Genomic DNA, 7,460 nt, shown 5'->3' on the forward strand with positions numbered 1-7,460 from the left:
GCTGTTTGACGTAGAGGACCCGTCGGTATATACTTCCCATACGCCGGGCTGTGATTCTTCTTGATATGTGCACTCGGCTAGGAAGTCTGCAAGTGCCTGCCCCTTTATCGAGGGCCTCGGCTTGTATTGAATGCCGAAGCCGGATAGCTCTACTACCGATTTGATGAGCCTGCCGGATTGCTCAAATTTTTCCAATGCTTTCTCCAATGGTTGGTCGGTTAAGACCGTCACGGGATGTGCGTCGAAGTAAGGTTTCAGTTTCCTTGCGGCAACGACGACAAAGAAAGGCGCTTTTTCAATCGGCGGGTAATTTCTTTCGGCGGCAACAAAGTGTATGGTGACAAAGTAGATTGGGTGTTGCTTTGCTTGTCTTCTTCTCTCGATGATTACGGCCGACCGTGGCCGAGGTAATCGCTATGTACAGATATAGCGTCTCCCCGAAGATCGGCCGGACAGGGTCGGGAGAGTTTGAAGATGAGCTTTCGATTGCACGAAAGCCGTGCTCTGTTCCTCCCCCCCACCAAGTCTTTATTCCTTTTCAACACTTTGAAGAATGGGGTGCTCTTGTCGGCTGACCGAGAGATGAAACGGGCGAGAGCCGCCATTCTCCCAGTCAACATCATAACCTCTTTTCGATTCCTCGGCTCCGGTAGGTCCAGTATTGCTTGGACTTTTTCTGGATTGGCATCAATTCCCCTGGCGCTGACAAGCACGCTGAGGAACTTACCTGACCGGACACCGAAGTTGCATTTCATTGGGTTAAGTTTCATCTTGTATTTCCTTAGTGAACAAAATGTTTAGCTCAAGTCGGCCAAGTGCTCGCTGTCAGACTTGCTTTTTACAATAGCGTCGTCGACGTAAGCCTCGATGTTTCGCCCTTTTTGATCTTGAAACACTTTGTCCACCAGCCTAGTGTAAGTTGCGCCAGCGTTTTTCAAACCGAACGGCATCATTTTATACATGTATGTGCCGTGTATGGTGATGAATGCGCACTTAGGCATGTCTTCTTCGGTCATGAATACCTGATGGTACCCTGAAAAGGCGTCGAGCAGGCTCAGCATAGTGTAGCCTGCCGTTGCGTCTATTAAGCTATCTATTCGAGGCAAGGGATAACAATCTTTAGGGTACGCTTTATTAAGATTTGTAAAATCAACACACATCCTCCACCCCCCTGATAACTTCTTTACCATTACAACGTTTGCTAGCCACTCAGGGTAAGTACAAGGCATGATAAAGCCCGCCTCTAACAGTTTGTCTACCTCGGCCTTGATGGCCTCATCTTTCTTGGCTGAGGAGTTCCTCATCTTCCGCTTGACAGGCGAGCGTTGGAGAGTACGTTCACTTGTGAACGATCACCTCTCGGCTCACACTGCATCTCGGCGGCCGAGTATGCGAAGACGTCTTTGTTCTTCCTCACCGGTCCAGGAGGTCGGCTCTGAATTTTGGCTCCAGTGGCGACACCGACGATTACGGTGCGTCCCCGGGTCAATTTCTATTTGTTCGGTCTCGGCTCCCTCGACCATGCCGATGTTGTTGGTGCTCATCGGATCACCCTCCCGTCGTAAGGATGGGCTCTTCCCCTTCTCCGATTTCTTCGCCACTTTGAGGGATTGCATGTTACACCCTCTCGGCGATATTTGGACATTGACAATTTCGTCCCTCTCGTCCTTTGAGACGAGCTTTTGTGACTCCCCCGGTCCGAGACATACATCAATGTCGTGGCCCGGATGGACATTACAAAGACCGCCTCGCTCAAAGTAACCCGGCCTATCAGAACATTGTAGGCGGACGAACCATCAATGACCACGAACTCAGATAAAACGTTCTTGGCCGCATCCGCCTCGCCGAACATCACCGGCAACCTTATTGACCCCAGGGGCACCAGGCCGGCCCCAGAGAAGCTGTACAGTGGATTGGTGCAGGGACTCAGGTCCTCAATCTTCAGGCCGAGGTTGAGGAAGCATTCTCTGAACATGATGTTCGTGTAGGCGCTGTATCAATTAGGCACCTCTTAACCAAGTGGTTGGATATGTCCAGTGGACTACCGGGATCGTTTGTCGGGGCTACGACTCCTTCGTAGTCTTTCCTTCCGATGGTTATGTCGGGGACGGTGGAAGCGGGGATCGCTATGGTGGGCACAAAGTTGATGGCTTGGTAAAGCTCATTTAGGTGCCGTTTGTGCCCATTAGCCGACCCTCCGTTCTCGTTTCCTCCGATAACCACCTGGATCACTCCCATTCTCTGGAATACTGATTTCTGTTCGCCCGTCGGAGCTCGCTTCCGGGGCCCCGGCTACGTACTTGCTGAGGGCCCCCTTTCGGATCAGCTCCTCGATGGCGTTCTTCAGATGCCGACAGTCGTCGGTCTTATGGCCGGGCTGGCCGTGGTAATCGCAAAATTGGCTTGTGTCGCCCTCCGCCTTCGTCTTCGGGGGCCTTGCCCACTTCTGCCCTTCATTCTTGCTCAGGGCAAAGACCTCGGCCGGTGATTTGACCAGGGGGTGAGACCGTGGTACCGCTTCTGGGTGTATGGTCCCGAACTCCCCCCGGCGCCCGCCGAGTTCTGCTTCTTGTTAAATCTCTCAGGCCGTGACCTATTCTCGTCACGGCGACCTTCATCAACGTTCTCCCGGCGGCTTTTCCTCTCTGGGTGCCCAGATTCGCTGTGGCCTACCCAGGTCTTGTGGTAATCCTCCACCTTCACGGCCTGGTCGGCCATCCTCCTGGCGGAGTCTAGGTTGAGGTCCTCGCATTTGATGAGCTCGTTTTTGAGCTCGCCTCTCGGGAGGCCCTTCATCAGTGCGAAGGCCGCCAATTCAGTGTTCAGCTCCCGGATCTGCTGAGCTTTCGCGTCGAACCTCTTCACATAGCTCCGTAGAGACTCGTCATCCCCCTGTCGGATAGTGAGGAGATCCGATGTCTCCACGGCCCTTCTCTTGTTGCAGGCGTACTGGGCTATGAAGTTATCCCTTAGGTCGGCGTAGCAGTATACCGAACCATCAGGTAGCCCCTTGTACCAACTCTGGGCCATCCCATGCAGAGTTGTTGGGAAGACTCGGCACCATACCTCATCGGGCTGTTCCCACACCGACATGTAAGACTCGAAAGCCTCAGCGTGGTCGGTTGGGTCGTTATCCCCTTTGTACGATAGGGACGGCAGCTTCAGTTTGCTCGGCACGGAGACTCCGAGGACGTAGGCACTGAGGGGCTGTCTGACCACGTGCCGAATGACATGTGGCGATCGGCTCCTCGCATTCCTAGTACGGCTTCTCTCCCCGTGGCGGGAAGGGCTTCTCGTTGTCCGACTTTGGAGAGTCGGGCTTCTTTCTTCACTTCTCCGGGGGTGGCCTCGTTGGCGCCGCGGCGACGCTGTCCTCCCGCGAGGTGGGGAAAGACTTTGGTCTGCCACTGACACCACGGGCACCGCCGGCGTCTTTGCATGTCCAGCTCCTTGTATTGCTCCGGTCAAGTTAATCGGAGTTACTTTATGGGCCCTAGTCACCTGTGGGTGTGCTGCCGTCACCGTCGTTGCGGCGGGGGTGATCGGCGTATTACCCATCAGGTCCAGGAACAGCTTCAGTTTGGCTGCGTCGACCACATGTCCCATGATAGTGACTTGGCCGGTGGGCAGCGGTTTTTCTGGTAGTATGGGCATCCCGAATGCCGGTTGAATGACTCGGCCGGTGGGGGACTGCCCAATCTCGGAATTATGGACTGTGTCATCCTGATAGAATGCAGTTTCGTCGCTCACAATTACCTCTTGTTGTTTTGACATCTTCTTAGCTTGCTGGGTGGGTTTTGTTTTGTGTTTTTTTTTTGTAAGGGGTTTTGACTAGCTTTTAGTATGGTTTCCCACAGACGGCGCCAATTGTTCCGGGTGTAATTCCAGAGCAGATTTGTTACCACGTAAGCTTGTAGAATGATGACTTTGCTTGACTATTCCTTTCGGCCTCTCCTGAAATAATGAACAAACTGAGGGCTCGGCTGGGTACCGAGCGTACTCACTCCGACGTTCAAGTCAGTAAACTTAAAGGGATTAAGTTGTGTGTTACTTGGCACAAAGTATATTGTAGAGAGATAATGGAGTTTATACCAGATTAGTGTGTTTAATTGATTATCTTCGGATCCTTTCCTCAATGAGGGTTGAGGAGTATTTATAGACTTTCACCTTTTGTCACGTAGTGGCCAAGTGGCCAAGTGGCTTTAGCAGGTGGAAAGATTGATCTACCCTCGGCCGAGAGACCCATGGCAGGCCGGCGGACCTGGTTGACTCCATGCCGAGGGGTCTTGGATATGAGTACGCGGATATGTCTCCCGGCTGGCTGGTTGCCTAGCCGAGACCCAAGTGACGGGCCGACAGGCTGCGTCGGCTAAGCTGTCTAATATGTTGACTTGCTGTGGATATCTTTGACCTTGCTCAATATGTTGACTCGGTCAGCGGGTGCAGAATATGCCCCATCAGTGATAATATACAAAAACTATATCAAAATAATTCCTTAGTCATGTAAGTCCGTAAAATTGATAGATCATACAAGTATATATTCTTAATTTTCACTTGTCCAATTATAAATATATAATAATAACCATAACCAAAGTGTAGCCCAAATTACAAACCATTTCATAGGTAACCAAAACACTATTTTATAGCAGCATACCAATTTCCTTAACGTCACTATCATCTTACCAAAGCAAAGCATGCAACCAAAACCTAAACCCGTATTATCTTATTTGAATACCGAAACAAATAATTAACCGTATCTTTTATAGGCTGACCTTAAATTACCAAATCCAATTATGGCATGTTTGGCAAAGGCCATTTCATTTGGAAATACGGATTTGGCTCAAATACAATGTTTGGGCTCATAGCAACATTTGTATTTGGATTTGATAGAAATCCTATCAAATTCTAAACATTAATAAATTAGCCCATTTCAAATCCACACCCTTACCCCCCGTATTCCAAATTACAACGCAGCCCACAGTTCACATCTCCATCATCGCCATTCATCAACATCGATTTCATCGACAAAGTTCATCCCCAATTTCTAGGGTTCGTGCCTGCGATTTCATCGACAAAGTTTAGCCTGCGATTTTTCCTGGGTTATAATCATCGTTTTTCTTCTCATCGACATCCATCAGAGCAATTCAAGTATGTTTATGCCTCTTTCGATTTTTCTAGGTTTAAGTTTCTAATTACTCTGCTAAATTATGATTTGTGTGTTGAAATCTATCGTTTCATTTGTTCATTGAATAGCAGATATTCGATTTTTTTTGTGTATTGAAGTTTATAGTTTGATTAGTTGATTGAATGGATGATATTCAATTTTTGAGTGTTGATATAATGGAGAAATGGACGAACCCATGCCTCTTTATAGTTGTTTCGTTCATTTTATGTTTTTATGATGGAGAGATGAAATTTGAATTAGTTTCGTCGCTGAATTAGTTGTCTGGTCGTGTGTGTTGATGATGAAATCGACTTTTCGGCTTTAGTTTTGGTTAGTTAAAGTGTAAATAACATTGATTTGAGGCTAGAGTGTATGATAGGGATGAGTTAGATTTTGAGAAGAGGTTCTATCATCTCTGGGTGTAAATGAACGAAAGAGATGATAGAGTTTGAGTTAGTTTCGTCGCTGAATTAGTTGTCTGGTCATGTGTGTTGATGATGAAATTGACTTTTCGGCTTTAGTTTTGGTTAGTTAAAGTGTAAATAACATTGACATGAATATGAGAGTTATGCAACTCTAGGCAAATCTTCCTCAAATTTTTGCCCAGTTTAGTCAATTTGGGGTAAATCTTGTACCTGTCAGCTTTAATCTCGGTGTTGTATAATCAAGTAAGTCAAGGAAACAAGGGAGATGGGGATTGGAAGCCTCAAGCCTACCAAGCGGTGGTAGATGAGGTAAGAAGCAAGCTAAATGTATCCGTTACTACTGAAAATGTGAGGAATCGTGTCAGGATTTGGAGAAGGCACTATGGAACTATCATGGAGATAAGAACCAAAACTAAATTCAAGTGGGATGAGGAGAGAAAGATGGTGTTAGTATCACGTGACGATCAGGATGAATGGGATACATATATCAAGGTAATCCGTCTGCCTTCTATTCTATTTTCTGTACTGCTTGCTTTTATGGTTGGTATTTGTACATTGATGATTCTGAGGATAGCAGTAGCATTGCCTGCAGTGGCTCCTGTTCTGAACCTCAGTGTTCTGCTGTATATAACAGTGTTCTGATGTATATAACAGTCTGCATCATCAACTATTCAGTACTTAACTTCCTGAAAAATGTTATATAACCTTCTGTTCATCTTTATAACAAACCACCTACTTCATCTTCTTGTATAATCAAGTATGCAGTGCTGTCTTTTTTCTAGACTAACATGTATGTCTTTTTTCTACACACTCACTTTGCTGGTAAATTATGTACTATGCAGTACTTAACTTCCTGAAAAATATTTTGGTCATTAATTCATGGTAGGTCTTCTCTAATTGTAACTCTTCTCTTTCTGACTGCTGCGTCAATAAGATTATCCACTGTCAATTTCCCTCATATTCAATTTGTTTTCTCCCTGTTATGGAATATAGAGTACCCTGGTTTGCTAACATCATTGTCTGAGTTTTTGGTCTGATCTCTTGTTGGATAGTAGCATAGCTTGTAGCTGTTATACTTTTAAAGCTGTTGTATAGACGAAATTGTCTAAGAACTGACAGAGTGCTTTGTTAGAGTTAATGCATACTCATTGTTTATCAGACTAACATGTATGTATGTGTCTTTTTTCTGCATACTCATTGTAGGCCAACCCACCTGCTTCATCTTATGCCAATAAATATATCGAGCATTGGGATGATATATCGATATTACTCGGACCTGATAGAGCTGTTGGTGATGGAGGGGAGCACTATGAAGAGGGTGCTACTATGATAGATGAGGAAGCATGTGATGGTTCGACTTCTAGCATCGATACTACTTCAACAAGCTCCAAAAAGAAGCGAAAAAGTGATAGTCTAGCTGATGCGGTTACTCAAGTTGCTAACACACTCCAAAGTTATGTTGAAGCTAGACTAAAATCAACTCCAACTTTGGGAGGAAAAGAGGTATTTGATGAGGTTTCCAAAGTTGTTGGCATCCTACGTCCTCAGATTCTACAAGCCGTAAATATGTTCGTGGAGGCGCCGGTGAAATTTCAAGTTCTCAAAGACCTTCCGAGTGATCAAAAATTAGATTGGATTTTGCTTTGTCTTGATGAGCGTAATCGAGCATTCTAGTTGAAACTGTAAACCGAATTTGATCATAGTTGGACAATTTGAGCATTCTAGTTGAAACTGTAAACCGAATTTGAGCATTCTATTTTGTATTGCGGAAAATTTTAGCCTAAAAAACCTTGCAATATGAGTTAACTATTGAGTTTGGATCAAATTTGGATTCTCAAATTCTTTGTATTGCCAAACATAAAAATTGGATT

General features: G+C 46.1%; 1 long non-coding RNA gene across 1 annotated transcript; it reads left to right on the forward strand.

Moving 5' to 3' along the window:
• The first annotated feature begins 4,977 nt into the window (after positions 1-4,977).
• On the forward strand, positions 4,978-6,870 carry LOC141612875 (uncharacterized). Its single transcript, XR_012529205.1, has 3 exons — positions 4,978-5,148; positions 6,013-6,081; positions 6,793-6,870. It is a non-coding gene; the product is annotated as an uncharacterized LOC141612875 (long non-coding RNA).
• The last annotated feature ends 590 nt before the right edge of the window (positions 6,871-7,460 follow it).

The sequence above is a fragment of the Silene latifolia genome, chromosome 11 (genome assembly GCF_048544455.1).
Source record: "Silene latifolia isolate original U9 population chromosome 11, ASM4854445v1, whole genome shotgun sequence".
Lineage (NCBI taxonomy): Eukaryota > Viridiplantae > Streptophyta > Magnoliopsida > Caryophyllales > Caryophyllaceae > Silene > Silene latifolia.